The 17,356-nt window shown below is 42.2% G+C and overlaps 1 protein-coding gene across 4 annotated transcripts in view; it reads left to right on the top strand.

The window, feature by feature from the left end:
• The window catches only part of LHFPL2 (LHFPL tetraspan subfamily member 2), a 455,941-nt gene that overhangs the window by 148,578 nt on the left and 290,007 nt on the right, over positions 1-17,356 (top strand). For 2 of the 4 annotated variants that reach the window (XM_033929504.1, XM_033929494.1), the window contains exons 2-3: positions 9,837-9,952; positions 16,244-16,303. The gene's annotated coding sequence lies outside the window, so the exon portion shown is untranslated. The remainder of the gene's footprint in view (positions 1-9,836; positions 9,953-16,243; positions 16,304-17,356) is intronic. The other 2 variants (XM_033929476.1, XM_033929484.1) reach the window with 1 other exon arrangement.

Below are 17,356 nucleotides of genomic sequence, written 5' to 3'. Positions count from 1 at the left end.
GCTCTGTTGGAAGGTCATTTATCTAATCCTACTTTGTTTTGACTGGTTTACCTTTGTAGGGTTTGCTTAGTTCCTTTTCTCAGCATATAAATAAACAGCGGCACAGAAAGGGTAGATTCAGTAAATGGCAAAGTTAAGCACAAACAAAAAGGGTTTCAACAGAAATTACTATCAACTTTACAAAAAAGCTGTTGAATATAGATAGCAAGTAGTCTCGGCGATTGCAAGAGGTGGAGAAAAAAGCCTCAGAATAATTCTGCAGTAATATACATAAATGTCACAAACACTGCTTTATAAAATCATTGCCATTTAAAAAAAAACAAACCCAACCTCAAATCGCAAAATGCAGTTAAACTTGTAGTGGATACAGGCAGCTCATACACTGCAACATACATGCACGGAACAAAAAGCACTTATCTGGAGCAACACAGCCACGCAAAGCTAAGCTAGTATTCTGAAAAGGGCGCTCTGTGCGTTTATAGGCCAGTAGTTTAGCACCTGCATTTCATGCCTAGCTTTGGACATGAGTATTCAGTCAGGTATGGAAATGTAGGTTTTCTGTAACATTGCCCCCTGATCTGCTCATTGCTTACAAAAAAGCTGTTGAATATAGATAGCAAGTAGTCTCGGCGATTGCAAGAGGTGGAGAAAAAAGCCTCAGAATAATTCTGCAGTAATATACATAAATGTCACAAACACTGCTTTATAAAATCATTGCCATTTAAAAAAAAAACAAACCCAACCTCAAATCGCAAAATGCAGTTAAACTTGTAGTGGATACAGGCAGCTCATACACTGCAACATACATGCACGGAACAAAAAGCACTTATCTGGAGCAACACAGCCACGCAAAGCTAAGCTAGTATTCTGAAAAGGGCGCTCTGTGCGTTTATAGGCCAGTAGTTTAGCACCTGCATTTCATGCCTAGCTTTGGACATGAGTATTCAGTCAGGTATGGAAATGTAGGTTTTCTGTAACATTGCCCCCTGATCTGCTCACGACCGTACCCCCTTTGGAGTTGTGCGCTCTGAAATTTAGGGCATATCCATGTGTAACCCCTAATTCCTGCCAATTAAGTGCTTATTAACACCAGTTATTGATTGTTAGCATCAATTTAGTCAATTATTTATTTTAAAAATGTATATACTGTCTAAAACTAAACGGTTTACATGGTTTACAGATATAGTGTTAAAATAATGAAAAAAATAAAAACAAATACACAGTAAAATAGTCATCTAATAAAAGTAAAATTACATACGATCCTCAAGAAAATACCATAGAAGGAATAGCAGGGCTCTTGGAAAATTCATCAATTTTAGCGGAAATAATTTAAAAAAGGCATCTACGAAAAGCTGCGTCTTTAGTAATTTTCTAAACCTACCCTTTTCACAGCAGTTTCGTATCTGACCCACTAAGGAGTTCCATAACTTAACTCCTGCACAATAGAAAGTCCTTTTACCTGTCTCAACAAGTCTAGGATTAACGGACGTCTTCAGTAAGGCCAAGTTCTCAGAACGCAGAGATCTCATTGGTGTATAGCTGAGTATGTTACTTTTAAGCAATTCTGGGATGTTGCCAGATATATGTGCACAGATATAGGATCTGTACCCACAATTAATTGCCAAGCTTTGGGGAACCTACACAAAATCTGGGGGAAATTGCTTCTTACTGACTGAACATCTGATGAATTATGACCAGAACTTCTACTGTCCCTTCTTTTGGGTAAACAATTCCGCAGAATTGGATGACTAATGAATTATTCTATGCAAATATTTTTTGTGTGCAAAGGTAAACAATAAAATTCTATACCTAGACCAGTGCTTCTCAACAGGTTTTCAGAATGCCTATAATGAATATGCATGAGATAGATTTGCATTAGAGAATGACACGGGGACCGTTTACCGCGGTAAACCGTGGGTCACAGTAAATCCACAGGAATGGAGACATTTGCAACTGGTTTACTGCAGGAATGGGGACAAGACCTTTTACCGTCCCATGGGAGCGGTGAAAAGTCATACTCCTGTGGTAAAAAAATTGCACCCGTGTCAGACTCAGCATCTTCTCCCCAGCTCCTCTTGCGCCTATTTTACCTTCAGGAGCCAACCATGCTACGATGAAGACAGAAGGAACATAAAACCAAAGCCTGAGACCAATGTGATTTGAAGAATAAAATTACCAGACAACAAAAAGAAAACAAATTAATTTATTTTATATTTTGTGATTAGAATATTTCAGATTTGAAATATGTATCCTGCTAGAGCTGGTATTAGACAACTGGGGACCGCAAAGTCCAGGCTGTGCTTCTTTATCTTTCAGCTGGCTTAGGGCTCTCTCTCTGACCAGGGGGCAGTTGCCATAGTTGTACTCCCCTAACATTATTCTTGCCATATGTGACTAAAGTATTCTGTTAGCTTGATTTTTCTATGTAGCATTCTGTAGTAATTTGGTTTGTTCAGTTTTCACAATAGTGAAGGGGATATTTGTGAAAGGGAGGGGGAGATGGGTTTTGTTGAACCTTGCTCTGTTTTATTTGTGTTTATAAAATGACATTTGTCAGAGGAGAAGCTTCCGCCCATACACATATGCGACTGCAGGGCGGCACAGGCAGGCTTCGCTGGCATCAGTTTCTTTTCTAAAGTGCCGCGAAGGTAAGGGGGAGGGAGGGAAATAGATTTGGCCAGAGGTAGAGAGAGAGAAGGGGCCGTGTGCGCGAACGGTGACTGTGCGCCTTCCCTCCCTTAAGTTTCTTTACGCTGCGAAGGTAAGGGGGAGGGAGGGAGATTCTCGGGTCGCTGAAGGGCAGTGAGATGGCGAGAGGGAAGGGTGGATGCTGCGGGGACGGGGCGGTGAAGGGGACAGCGGGTTCGGGGATGGGGCGGTGAAGGGGATGGGGCGGTGAAAGGGATGGCGGCGGTGAAGGGGACGGTGGTCCGGTGACGGGGCAGTGACGGGGACAGATTTTTTCCTCGTGTCATTTTCTAATTTGCATGCACTATTGTTTGATGGTCGGGATATTAAAAACCAATAAACTTGGAAACTTCCTTGGTATACAAATCTTTCTCATATATGTTCATTATAGACATCCTTAGGGTTACCAGACGTCCGGATTGTCCTGGACATGCCCTCTGAGCGTCCAGGCAGGTTTTCAAAACCTGGCAGTTTGTCCAGGTTATCAAAGCCGATGGGAACTCGGGGCCGCATCTGGAGGGCATCTGCTCATGCGCGGATGTGATGCAATAATGTCACACACATGTGTGCATGCCTGTGAAGTCATCGCATCGCGTCCACGCATGCACAGATGTCCTTCAGGCGCGGCCTGAAGAGACGAGGTTTGTGTAGGGCTGGGGGAGGAATGGGCGGGGCTGTAGGCAGAACAGGGCCATACATCCTCTTTTTTTTTCAATGTAGAAATCTGGTAACCCTAGACATTCTGAAAACCTGACTGTGTCCCAGAGACTGGCTTCAGACTCACTATGAGCTGTGGTCATGCTGGAAAAGTCTTACTGTTGCTGGAATTGCTGCATCTCTCCAGGTGAAACCAAACTTGTTGTTTTTCTGAAATGTGGAATGTGAATCTGTGGTAAAGGACAGTTGCTGGGAGCTATGAAGAATTCCCTAACAGATCCACCTCCTTGCGCTTTACTAACCACTACTAATCATTTCTAACCGGTACTAGATGCATACTGCACCGTAAACACGAAAGACCATACATTCTCTGTGTAGCTTATAAATTAATCACGGCAAACAAATGATCTCCACCCCTCCTGTCCCATGCTGATTGCAGTCAAGCAAGAAGTGATGTCTGTGTATCCATTTTGCTTTTTTAGTTTTCTTATTTGTGTAATGCTTCGTATTTGGGGGGGTGGGTTGTATTTTTTTATGTTTTGCTGTATGCAACTTAGCAATTATTGATTGGTAGTGTATAAATACGTTTAAATAAATAGAAAATAAATAAAGAAGCTAAGTAAGCAGGCCTGGATTTAAGCATAGGCAACATAGGCAACTCTAGGGTGCCAAACAGCCAGGCAAAAGGGAAAGGAAGGGGGGGATTTTGTAATTAGTTCATGCCTTTTCAGTTGTAGCTCGGGTTGAATTACATTCAGACACAATGGGGCTCATTTTCAAAAACGACAGACATCCAAAAGACAGCATAAATCAGCACTTGGACATCTTACTAATCAAAATGTCCAAGTGACCTTTTTTGAAATTGACTTTCTAGATGTCTTTATGGTCGTTTTGTCTCCAGTGCATCTAAATCTTAAGGGAGTGTGCTAGAGGCGTGTTTTGGGCGGGCTTAGGGATAATCAAACATTTAACAAAAGGTCCAGGTCAAAAGGGTGCCCAAACTGACCAGATGACCACTGGAGGGATTAAGGCATGACCCCCCCCTTACTCCCCCTGTGGTCACAGACCCCCCCTCCCCCTCACCACCCAAAGATATGAAAGAAACAGTACATTCTAGCCTGTATTACAGCTTCAGATTGGCCACACAGACACAGCTCAGCAGATCAGAGGGGCACTGTGGTGAATGTCATATTGAAAAGTCCCGGGTACACATATCACTTTAACCTGCTTATATTGTATGGTGAGCCCTCCAAAACCCACCCAAAACCTACTGTACCTACCTATGTTCCCTCTAAGCTGAGCATGTGAGCAATCGCTCATACATTCTAGAAGTGTCGCTCACAGATTTTAGATGGTTGCTCACAAAAATACTTGCTAAACTGGAAAATTGTTGGTTTTTAGAACTTGTTGCTCACAGGAAAAAAAAATTGCATGCATCCGGCTAATCCTTAGAGGGACCATTGGTACCTAAATAAAGATGAGACCTGAAGGCATAAGGGCTATTATTGTGATGTACAGATAGGAACAGCAAATTTTGGATGGGTTTTGGAGGGCTCACCATACAATATAAACAGGTTGTAGTGACGTGTACCTGGGACTTTTTAATGTGACGTTTATTGCAGTATTCCCTAGAATGCCCCTCTGCTTTGCTTAGCTGTCTGTGTAACCAGTTTACTAAGAATGCTGGCTGCTTGGATGTCTCAAAGGCTTGTTTTTGTGTGTTTTTCATTTGGCTGTTTTTGTATTCGAAAGCAACCCAAAAAAAGACGCACTAAGGGCCAAAACGTCTAATAGGTCATTAAAAAAAAAAAAAAAAAGATAGACATCTTGTGGTTTTGAAAAGGGACTGGATTTTTGGACATCTTTCCCAAAACATCCAAACTCAGACTTAGACGTCCTATTAAAAATATCCCTCAATGTATTTTCCTGTCCCCTAAGGATTGACGATTTAGTAAAGCAATTATGATAAGTGGTACCTAGAGGTTCATACCACTTACATGCATCAAAGGTACCTTCAAATTGACAGATGTTTATATACGCTAGGTGCTGTTCTATAAGATAGCACCTAAGTGTCATGGAGGCGGATTTTAGAAAGATCGTCCAACTCAGAATGTGGACACGCAAATCTGTATGTCACATTTGGACATCCATTTATCATGCATTTTAGAACAGAATCTGCTGACATACAGCCTGTTCAAAAATACATGAGAAGTAGATGTCCATGTGCTGGAGACTTCCAGCATGAATATCCGTTTAACAAACTGAAATATCCATATGGGAAAAAACAAGGGATGTGGATGTCTTTGAGACAGCATAAAAATGTCTATGTCATAAAATAGCCAAACAGACATCCATGCAGAGCAGAGGGGTAATGACCAGAGGACAAGGTTCAACTCCCACTTCAGCTGTTTGTAGGTGTGTTTTTTTTTAAATTGTGGATACTCCAGGGACAGAAAAATATCTACAGTACCTAAATGTACACCATTTTGATAACCTTCAGGCTTGCAGGTTTCTTATACATTCAAGTATAGTAGGTATTTTTATGTCCTTGGAGGATTCACAAAAGGAAAATATCTAAAGCGCTGAAGTGAGATTGGAATATGCATCCCTAGGTTCCCACTTCACTGTTCTAACCATTAAACTACTTCTCAGACCTACATAGAGGTGTGTTAAGAATGTCTAAAGTTCCTGATGCTTTCATAGACCCTGGTATCCCTTGCTAGTTTCACATTCAGAGGATGGAAGGAGACAGCAACCACTGGGGGATTAGACAGGATGTGTCTTAATCGCTTCAGTGGCAGCTACTCAATCAGAACAACTTTCTGTAACTTGTCCAAGCCAAATGCAAGATATCCATGGGTTTTTGTGGTTTATTTAAAACATGGACATCCCTTTCCCTTCAGAAACTGGAGTCGGATGTCCATATTTTGGCTTCCCTCAGTCTTGCCCAAAACATGCCCAGATCACGCTCCTTTGCCTTTTTTTTTTTTAATTATTCAATTTTCTGTACCATTCTCCCAGGGGAGCTCAGAATGGTTTACATGAATTTATTCAGGCTCAAGCATTTTCACCTGTCTGTCCCAGCAGGCTCGCAATCTATCTAATGTACCCGGGGCAATGGGGGGGATTAAGGGGCAAATTCTACAAGAAGCGCGATTCAAGTACAGTTGGCTGCTGTTTAGTGAATCACGCTGAGCAGCACCTATTTGGGCACCTATTTTGGAGGCGTCCAATAAATAGGCCAGCTCTAGGCACAACTAAATGTTAGGTGGCCATGCGAGCCCTTAAGTACAGTCGTACAGCGTAACCCCGTCCCTCTCCTGGCACTCTCACACCTAACCTCTCTTCTCTCTTACTTATATAATTCACTGGAGTTCCGTTCCTTCCCTAACCATGTAAACCGTGTCGAGCTCCATCTGCGGAGATGATGCGGTATATAAACCCAAGATTTAGTTTAGTTTAGTTTAGTTTAAGAGCAGCGATCCTGTAACAAGGCGCCTAACAGGTAGCCACGCCCACATCTAACATGCATAGTGCCTATTTTTTTGGAAGGCCGCCTAAATTTTTAGAGGCGCCTTGTTACAGAATCGCTCTTTCTTGATAAGTTTCAATTATTGCTGATTAAAAAGCTTAATTGGGCTTGTTCAATTTAGATAGGCGCCTATCTAGATGGGCGCCTCCAAAATAGGTACCTAACATTAGGCGCTGGTTACAGAATTGGGGCCTAAGTGACTTGCTCAGGGTCAGAAGGAGCAGCGTGGGTTTGAACCCACAACCTCAGGGTGCTGAAACTGTAGCTTTAACCACTGCGCTACACTCTCGTACTGCAGTTTTAGACATCCATATCCTGGCTTTATAAAATTGGCATTTGGATGTTCAGTCAGCTTTCAGACGTCCAAAACAAAAATAAAGCTTCTAAAATAACCACCTACCTGCAAAGAGTGGAGGGTATGGATGTGTCTCCTAGTTAGGTATGCATTGTATAGAATACTTTAAACTACATGTACCATTTGGCACAACACCTTATGTCTGCCATTCATATGGAATAAGAAGGTGCGCCTACACATGGGCAAACCAATACCAACATTATGTTAATATTCTATAACGTAATCTTGACACCAAGATGTGGTTATAGAAATTGGTGCTAAGCATGTGGCATTAAGGCACCTAGACTGAAGTCCCAATTTATAAAATTGACCTTCACATCTATACCTGAGGCAACAGAGGGTTAAATGAGTTACCCAAGATAACAAAGAGCTATCAGTGGGATTTGAGTCCTGGTTTTTCTTATTCTCAGCCCACTGCTCTGTCACTAGCCTCACAAAAACTGTCCTCTAAACAAATGAGGCATAGGAGGCAGGAAAGGGCAAAAGGGAAGAGTAGAGAACTGCCCATATTACTGAGAAATGCAAGCAGGTAAGAGAGAAGACCAAGGGTGGGGAGAGACTTGGTGAGCTAATCATCCAGAACTAGTCTTCCTAATGTGGCAGCTAGACTGACTAGGGAAGCTAGGCCATTGGCACTGAAAACCAAGAGCTAACAATCTGAGGGGCCATTTTACAAATATGCGGTAAGAAATAATGCATGCAAAAAATGGCTTACCATGGGGCGCACTGAGCATCCCATGTGCTAAAAAATTAAATTTATTTGTTAATTCTGGGAGCAGGTCTGGAGACAGAGAATGGGCATGTTTTGCGCTAATCAGTTAACGTAGCTACATTGTTGCGTACTAACCGATTAGCACATGCTTAGTGCATGAGCCCATACTACCTACATCTGTGGTTTCCAACCTTTTTCATGTACAGGACCACAGTGTGAATATGAGAAGGCTCTTGAGGGCCACCAGAAGATTTCAAGCTTACATATCCTAATGATTTTGTAAACCACCTTAACCCGCTTGTTCAGATTGGGTATTAAACTTTAAAAATCAATAGTAATGTTGATTCTACAACACTTCAAGAATATATTTGTAAAAAATATTTTGGATTGTCAGCAGTAGAAAATTCCATAAATGAGACACCTGAATAACACATTTAAGAGATTGCTTACAGTTACTATATTAAGTGAGCAAGACTGAAATTAACGCTTTTACAACATTTAAACAGCATTTCAGCAACTGTTTGAAGGCTGTAATGGAAGACTTCGGGGGAGGGGGGGGTATTGGAGACCACTGGCCTATATAATGGTTAGTGGTAGAGGGGGGGCCTCACATGTTTATGGCCATATAGTAGTGGAAAAATTAGTGCATGGCCATTAATAAAGAAAATAGAAAAATCAACCATTTTACCCCAATGGTAAAAAATGGCCTCTAAATTTCTTCCATCCTCCTAAAATTCCCCGAATGTGAATGGTTGTGACTTTTGAAAGCCATTGATCCAATTGGCGGTGTCCTTATTTAGCTAAAACCTTTTGAAAAACTGACTCACGGTATTAATTGATTCCAATGTGTTGAAAACATAGAAACAATGAAATATCTAGTCTGATATTCAAATGTATTTAACTAGGCAGAAGAGGCTCCTGCCCAGTTAAACCCCACTGCGCTGGCTGGCCACTGTTATTCAGTGGCACTTAATCAGGTTGTTTCGCTGAATATCTCCACTAGTCTGCCATTTACTAACTAGCTAGGTTAGGGGTGGTGTAAGGGTGGAATTTGGGTAGAGATATTAAGTCTGCTGACTGGCTAAGTGCATAAAATTAGAACAACGAAAAGGCTGCCCTTACTTTAGGTACTGAGTTAATTGGGCACAGGACATGCCGGTGCCGAGGCCAAGATGAAATGCCACAACAGCAATACAGTCCCCCGAAGAAGGCTTTATTAGCTGAAACGCTCTAAATTTAGTGGGAGCGTCGGGCAGTTCATGGTCCCCCAACATTGGCTCTGGCTGGGAAGCCAATAAGATAAGTGTTGTTGCTTTTGTATCAAGTACATAGTTAAGAAATTTGTACTCTCCTTCAGTTAGTTACATTTTTTAATAAATTTGTTAATAAATACCTTAATAAATTAATTAATAAGTTAATAATAAAAACTTTAGGGTAGGTAGGAGGTTGTGAAGTATAAGATTATATCACATGCATTCAGAATGAAGACTTGAAATAACATCCAAGTTATAAGAGGTCTCTTTACTGAGAATTCGTGCATATTTATGATACTTCAACCTCATTATTAATTATAGGGACGAGTTCTATCTTTAAATCAGATGATGGTAGATACATTTAAAATAATGATTAAAAACTAAATTATTACTAATTTAAAGCACTTTTTGTGCAAAAAGAAAATTGTTGAATATAAGTTATCCTTTAAACCCCCTATTTGGTTAACTGGTCTAAATATTGGCAGGTGCACCATTAACTTCGGGGAATGTAAATTTTCATCTTATTATTCAGAGCAAGGGCCAGAAGATTGATACACTAGAAAAGAGCTATAGAGACCATCCCCTTTGTCATCTCCATGATTACATTTTGCCTTTTCTTTTCTCTCTCCTGCACTGTAGACTTGCAGCTTGACAGACGGAATATATATTTCCTATCAGCTGAGGAGCAGCCAGCAGTACCAGCTCACAGTTACACAGAAGGCTGCGTATACGTTTTCAGCAAGGCTGGAGATAGGGTAAGGTTATGCTTTAGCTGGCATTCCCGTCGTTATTACTTTATGCAAAGTGGTATTACAAATGTTACTTGCACGCAGAGAACTTCATAAACAAACTGGTGTCAGTTAAGAGGAGGATGTCATTTAGGACTCGACTACTTTGATCTTCTGATTCAAAGATTCTCAAGTATTTGCACTGGAAGTAGCATGCTTTGAGTGATTGAAGAGTGCTGTGTAGCTCTGAAAGAACTGCAGCTCAGAAAGGGTTCTTTGGGTGGCTCACATGACGGTGACCCGTCAAATGCGTGCAGGACATTGGCGCGCCGACAATTCCACCCCGACAATTCCACCCCGACGTTTGCACACAGGACAGATGCGTGCAGCCCTATGCCTCCCGTTTGCACTCTGAGGGTGGTATGTGTGTGTGTGTGGGGGAACCCCCCACTGCTCTCGTTGATGGGGGTTTGGGAGGAACCTCCCCCACTACACTTACAACTCCCCCCAACACACTTACAATTGCGCCTCCACAATTCTGCTCCCTTCATGCGCGCGCTTGTCGGAGCGGAATTGTCGGGGCACAGTTGTCCTGCGTGCTATTGACGGTGTACCCACATGACAGATCTTTATTTTTTTGAGTTGTGTGACCTGATTAATTGCCACAGCTGAATACTCCAGAGGGTGTTTCTGGAGCTGAAATTAAAATTTATGACTATACACATTTTCAAAAAGAAAAATAAATCAAGCATCAAAGGAGAACCCATGGTGCGACTAGTGCCAGAACCAGTGTTCCCTCTAAGCGGGCGGGTGTTGTGAGCAAACTTTTTTCACTGTGAGCTAAAAATATCGGGCGCCAGCAAGTTATGAGCCAAATAAATATGTTGCTTTCTACCACAGAACTTCCTTACGTTTGTATGGAATCTATCCCCTTTCAACTTTAGAGAGTGCCCTCTCGTTCTCCCTGCCTTAGCTACTAAGTCTATTCCCTTCAGTACCTTGAATGTTTCTATCATGTCCCCTCTCAATCTCCTCTGCTCAAGGGAGAAGAGGCCCAGTTTCTCTAATCTTTCGCTGTACGGCAACTCCTCCAGCCCCTTAACCATACGTGACAAAAAATCAATTCATGTAGCAAATGCTACATTTATCTTTTGGCATGGCCCATCATGTAGCAAATGCTATAACTGATGGGCCATGCCAAAAGATAAATATATATATACTAAAAAATAAAAAATAAAAATAAATATATACTAGGAGTAAAGGGGCATGCAATAAAGCTTTTAAGTAGTAGATTTAAAACAAACCTGGGAAAATATTTTTCATTCAACATGTAATTAAAAAAAGATTTGGATAATTTCCTTAAAAAATCTGCATGACATTATTAAGATGGACTTAGGAAAGCCCACTGCTTATTCCTAGAATAAACAGCATAAAATCTGTTTTACTCTTTTGCACTGTTGTGCTTTCAGCAAAATGTTTTAAACACAAAAACAGAAAATCACATGCACAGGCATTAGGTCACCCAGGCATCTAGAATTAGCAATCTTGCACAGCCAGCCTATGATTGACAGGAGCTGCCAAATCACATTGAAAAGGATGATAAGGAAGGCAGATAAGAGATGGTGGAAGGAAGACAAAACGAAAAGGCAAGAACAAAACTGAAGTAGAAACGAGCCAAACATACAGTATAGCATACAAAAAATGTATGTTTTCCTTTGGCTTCCAAAAACTGATTGGCATCCAAGTTCCCTAAAGTTTCACACAGTCATCTTCTAATAATGTCACCATATACAGTTGGCTTGCCAGAAATATGTTTAGGATGCCACTGCAACTCTACCAACAGCATATTAACTTAACAGTGTAGCTTCAAAATAACTGCATCTCTATCCTTCCCTCCCCCCTGTGGTTTTTAGCATATCTCTCTTCTCATTTCCTCCACTCAGATCTGATCATTCTCTGCTCTCTCTTCCCTTTTCTTCTCTGGTCTTCCTTCTCTATTTTCTGCCTCCATCTAAATTAAATTCTTTCTTACTATTTAGTCCCGTTTCCCTCTTTTCACTGTGTCTACACACAGCTTGTCACCCCTTCCCCTCACCCCTCCATTATCTTACTATTTTCTTCCCCCTTTATTTATCTCCTCCTTCCATCCAGTATGTGTTCTTTCCCCACTTCCATTCAGCATCTGCTCTCCCTTCTCAACTGACATCCATCTGCCTTCTGCTCTCTCTCCCTTCTTCTCACTTCCATCATCTGTCCCCTTCTCTCTCTCTCTCATCTCCTCCATTCCATCATCTGCCCTTTCTCTCTCTTCCCCCCCCCCCCCCAACTTCCATCATCTGCCCCCTTCCCCTCACCTTTGTGGGTCACTTTCTTTCCCCTGAGGGTGGCTCATGTCAGAGGGGAAGCTTTGGCCGAGCAGAACCGCTTGCAAGGAACAGTGGAACTTACTTGATTGATGTCGATGCTGGGGCCCGTTGCCGTTTGAAGGAAAAAAAAAAAGGTGGAAAAAAGGAACCTGTAAAGGCGAGAGGAAGGGAAACCTCCAGGACAGCTGCTTTTTGCCCTCCTTCAGCGGCCCAAGAGTTCAGACCAGCAGCGGCAGCTGTGTATGCTTTTAACTTCGGCACAGAGCTGCCCCTAATCAATAGTTTAGCGCGGTTTCATGAGGCAGCCTCGGGGCCTTTGATAGCCGGCCCGCTTCGATGATGCGATGTGGGCCGGCCTAGCAAAGGCCCCGAGGCTGCCTTATGAAACCGCGCTAAACTATTGATTAGGGGCAGCTCTGTGCCGAAGTTAAAAGCATACACAGCTGCCGCTGCTGGTCTGGAGGTGCGGAGACAAGGCAGGAGGCAAACGCGGTGGAAGGCAGGAGTCCCGGCGAAGGCAGGAGTCCCGGCACAGCGACTACAACAGGAAGTTGCAAGTCAGCTGACGCCGGCCTTTCGTTGCGGCGGGGACCGAATCCTTTGCGGACCGGCAAGATTTTGTTTGCGGACCGGCGGTTGAAGAACTGTGCTCTACACTGTGTGCGCTGTGACGAGAAACTTGTGCGCTGCGAGGTAATATTTTGTGCGCCAGCGCACCCCAGCGCAGCTTAGCGGGAACACTGGAACTACTGCACAAAACATGATGGTGAGGTGCCCCTCTCTTCTTCAAAGATCATTAGTTGGTGCCCAATCATTGGCCAGGGTAGTACCTTGGTCACTGCATCCTAGTTCCAGCCATGGGTGTAGCAGATCCCATGGGCAAGTTGTTTTTTTACCTGTTTACTACATAATTAAAGCAAACTTACTAAGGGAAAATACCCATACAGTGTTGTGCCTACTTCTAATCTTACTGACAAAAATATGTATTGCACTTCCTTGCAATCTGCAGACCATAATTTGCTTGTAATCCCCTCCTTAAAAATCATTAATACTTGAAGAAACGAAATATTCACAGCTTACGCACCGCAGCTATGGAATACACTGCCCTCTCATCTCAGAGAAGAACAAAAGCTCGATCGCTTTAAGAGCAGCTTAAAGTCTTTTTTATTTAAAGTTGCTTTTCATACTTAAGTATCAAATGTATGATACTTCTTTTTAAAGATGTATACAGCTCAGGAGACATCAGAAATTCCCCCGTCAGTCCTTTATGTGCATCCATAGACTTTTATCTTTTCTATAACTATTGTAGTTCAACCCCTTTCCCTGTTGTATCACGTTGGTCCCTGTACGGTTTGTAATATGTTCTTATTTTATAATAATATACCCCGTTTAAAAATGTACATCGCTTAGAAGTATTATAAGCGATAAAATCTAATTTTAAATAAACCTGAAAACCTGAAACCTTTCACTTGTGTACAGAAGAGATAATAATTAAAGCACATTTCTAGAACAAAAATGATGTTTTGCCTAGCGAAAGGACTTTGATTACTTTCCTCAGAATAAAATAAATGGCAAAAACATTTATAGGGGACCAAGAGGTAGCCTAATTGTTAGAGCAGCAAGCTGGAAACCAAAAGGCCCAGATTCATATCTCATAGCTCCCTGTGGCAAGTTATTTAACCTTCTATGGCATGGGATGGCTGGATGTGATACTTATAACCTCACCTCACCATCATACCTGTGGCAGCCCCCATAAGCCATTCATAGCTTGATGTATGTGCATAGGGGACAGTGAACAGTATTTACAAGGCTTTACTTTCAAAATACTTCTACTGTTGTTTAAGGTAGCAAAAATCTGTTTGACTTTTTGGTCCTGGGATTCTATTTAGGCACAATGATTCTAGAAGCAAAATAATAATTTTGGGCTCCTTTTATGAAGCCGTGTTAGCGGCTTCAGCGCGTGCGACTTTTCATCACGCACTAACTCCCGTGCTAGCCTAAAAACTACCACATGCTCAAGAGGAGGCGGTAGCGGCTAGCGTGGCTGGCGGTTTAGCACGTGGTATTGCGCGCGTTAAACCGTTACCGCACCTTCGTAAAAGGAGCCCTTTGTGTTCTGCATTATGAAACTATTTGAGTAGCATTATGTCCAAATGCTAGGACTGCTGAGCTTCTGCTTTTTTTGGGAAGTTGTATATTGTGGTCCACTGAGGCTCCAAACAGTGCTCAATAGCACCCTCAGTGGCTGGCCACAAAATAGCACCCTGACGTGTGGCCCGGCCTGGAGCCACCCTGCAGGACTGGATTCCAAACAGGAACCAAAAAGCACAAGAGAAAAAAAAAACCAAATAACCAAGGTCAACACGATTATTCTTCAAAGTCAAAATAATCTCAGATTTTATTTCTCATTTGTCCCAAGGTAAGTATGCTTTCCAAAACAGCGGACAAGCTTGTCAGAATGTTCTTCTTACAGCAACACAAAAAGTAGAAAAACAAAACCAGCAAATAACAGTCCCAATCAAGGCATTAATCTGCTTTCAGCAATGTTTCTATTCTAGTTGTGGCAGAGGGTTTAATTACCCCAGCCTTAGGGTTGTCTACTTCCCAAAGCAGACAGCTTTCAAAACACAAACCAAAATATAGTTCAGTGCACAGGTTCAGCACAAGTATCTCCAAAGTTCACACAAGCCTCTGGCCAGTTCTAGTCACTGCCAGGTCAGGAGAGTGATAGGTTTTGCAAATTCAAAGCCTCTAGACCGGCTTTCAAAAATTCCCTCCCAGGGTGTTAGCAAAACCTCTCCCAAATACAATCCCCCCCTTTAGCTTGCATTCAAAAGAAAAAATTGTTTCTTCAAACAGTCCAGAAACACCAACCTCATTCACTGCTTGAGAGTGGAAGTGAAGTTCACCTGCATGGGCTCAACAAACTCAGGAGCACACTCTGTTAGGCATTCTTCCACATCCATGTCCTGACTTTCCAGAAAGTTTAATTCTTCAGCCCGACCAGACTCTATCACCTCCATAGGCATAGGTTTGTTGCACCTGCTGGGCTCCAGGGACTCTCTAGGGAGAAAGGGCTTAAAACCTCTCCCTAGCTGGCTTCCCTTCCTGTTCTCTGAAACAGGTTTATATACCTTGGGGCAACGCCCTGCTGTGTCAGCCCTGGCAGTGTTCCAAGGGCCTCTTGGGCTCCCCCGGTGGTCAGAGTTATTATCATTGTCAGGAACTGCCTGTACCTTCCCGATTCCACCCCGGGATTTCTTTTTTTCTTCTTTTCTCTCAGCCCTGACTGGGACCTGAACAGGGAGAATACCTGGCATGTCACAATATATAGTCCCCAGAAGTGAGACAGGAGTCTCAGCCATCACAGAACAGAAATTAGATGCCAAGAGACTATGTAATTATATTGATTCCAATAGCATCATGGTGATAGAATAGAAGGGCAATAAGAAAGGAGTATATGGAACAAAAGACCAGTTTATATAACAAGCTGTGTGGAACAGATCTCAATTGCAGGGTAAGCAGTAAGCTAGATTAGATGTGGAATGAGTGTGTAGTCATCAAAGGCTTGGAAGAAGGGCCAGGCTTTCACCTGAATTCTGAAATAATATTAGTCTTGAGTTGGGTGTAGCCTATCTTGGAATGAGGTGTCAAGTGTTTGGGATGCTCCTCAGTAGACTTACTGGTGGATATTATTAGAAATGCTCCTTTAGAGGATCTTAGAGGCTTCAAAGAACTGATCAAGTACATTAAGTTCACCATGAAAATGAGGCAAAAAACATACTTCATCTCATATATTAAGACAGTTTGTTGTTCCCTGACATGAAGATCCAGTGACAAATATTTCAGGGAGACTCCCTATCACCACTCTTATTTTGCTTGGCACTTAATTGTTCTTTTCTCTTTGGGCAATGGATTTAGCCTTAAACCTAACGATGCTAATAATCCACAGGTAACATCACCTACCAAGCCCTATGACAAAAGGATGAAACAGAAGAGAGCCCTACAGGAGGTAAGCAGACAGAGTAGGGTTTGACAAATTACTTTTCAAACTCCAAGAGGATAAAGAGTTGACAATTTTATTAGATAGCCACTATTAGAAGCTCCTAGGCTCAGATTTTCTAAATGATGCTGTTGTTGTCAGCCACCTTAAAAATCACCTTAAAAATGGCCATCAACTACGTGTCAATCACACAATGGCACCGGTTAGAGAATTGCGCTTCCGGCAAAAGTAGGCTCTGGAAATGCAGGCCAGGGTTTTCAAGACCTACATTTCCGGTGCCTACTTTTGATGTTAATCACGCCTCTGGAAGCGCCTACTAGTGCCCAGTGCCACCTCTGGTGTTAGCCACGCCTACAGTAGTGTTAGGTGCTGGTAGGCACCTCCAGAGGCATAATTCCTGTGCCATTTTTTAGGCACCTTGAAATGTTTCTTAAGTAATTTTTTAAATGACATTTCCCTCTTAACTTAGGTGCTGGTAGGGTTCCTACCAGTGCCTAAGTTAAGGCGCTGTTTATAGAATATGGGCCTCAGTATTCACCCTAAGAGATTACAACTCCTGACACAGGCTGTTAGTGCCGAAATATGGCCTAATGTCAAGTTACATCTCTTCATGGTGAACACTAAGAGCTTCTAAAGGTGGCTATCTAATAAAATTGTCAACTCATTATCCTCTGGGAGTTTGGAAGGTCATTTGTCAAACCCTACTCTGTGTACCTATCATGCCATAGCAGTAGTCTCATGGTATTACCACTATAAATCGAGCTGGATAGTGAATGATGCTAAATAACCATACAGAGCAAGGAATGCTGCTGCTGTTTGGAAAGTAATCATAGAAAAGACACTCCATAAAGATCAAACTAAATTCAACCAAGTTTAATTCATTTACATATCTTGTAGAACTCTGCTCAGAGACATGAAGGCTGTGTGTGCCGCCTCACCACCCAATCATCGCAGTGTTCAGTGGTCATACACACCACTATTCCTGATAGTTCATTATGTAATACTAGCTGCTCAAGCTACAGGAAACATCTCTTAATCACTAAAGATTGAATAAAGTGACTG

This window comes from Geotrypetes seraphini, chromosome 1 (assembly GCF_902459505.1).
Source record: "Geotrypetes seraphini chromosome 1, aGeoSer1.1, whole genome shotgun sequence".
Lineage (NCBI taxonomy): Eukaryota > Metazoa > Chordata > Amphibia > Gymnophiona > Dermophiidae > Geotrypetes > Geotrypetes seraphini.
Note: the sequence above shows the minus strand (reverse complement) of the source record. Positions and strands in the feature narration are given on the sequence as shown.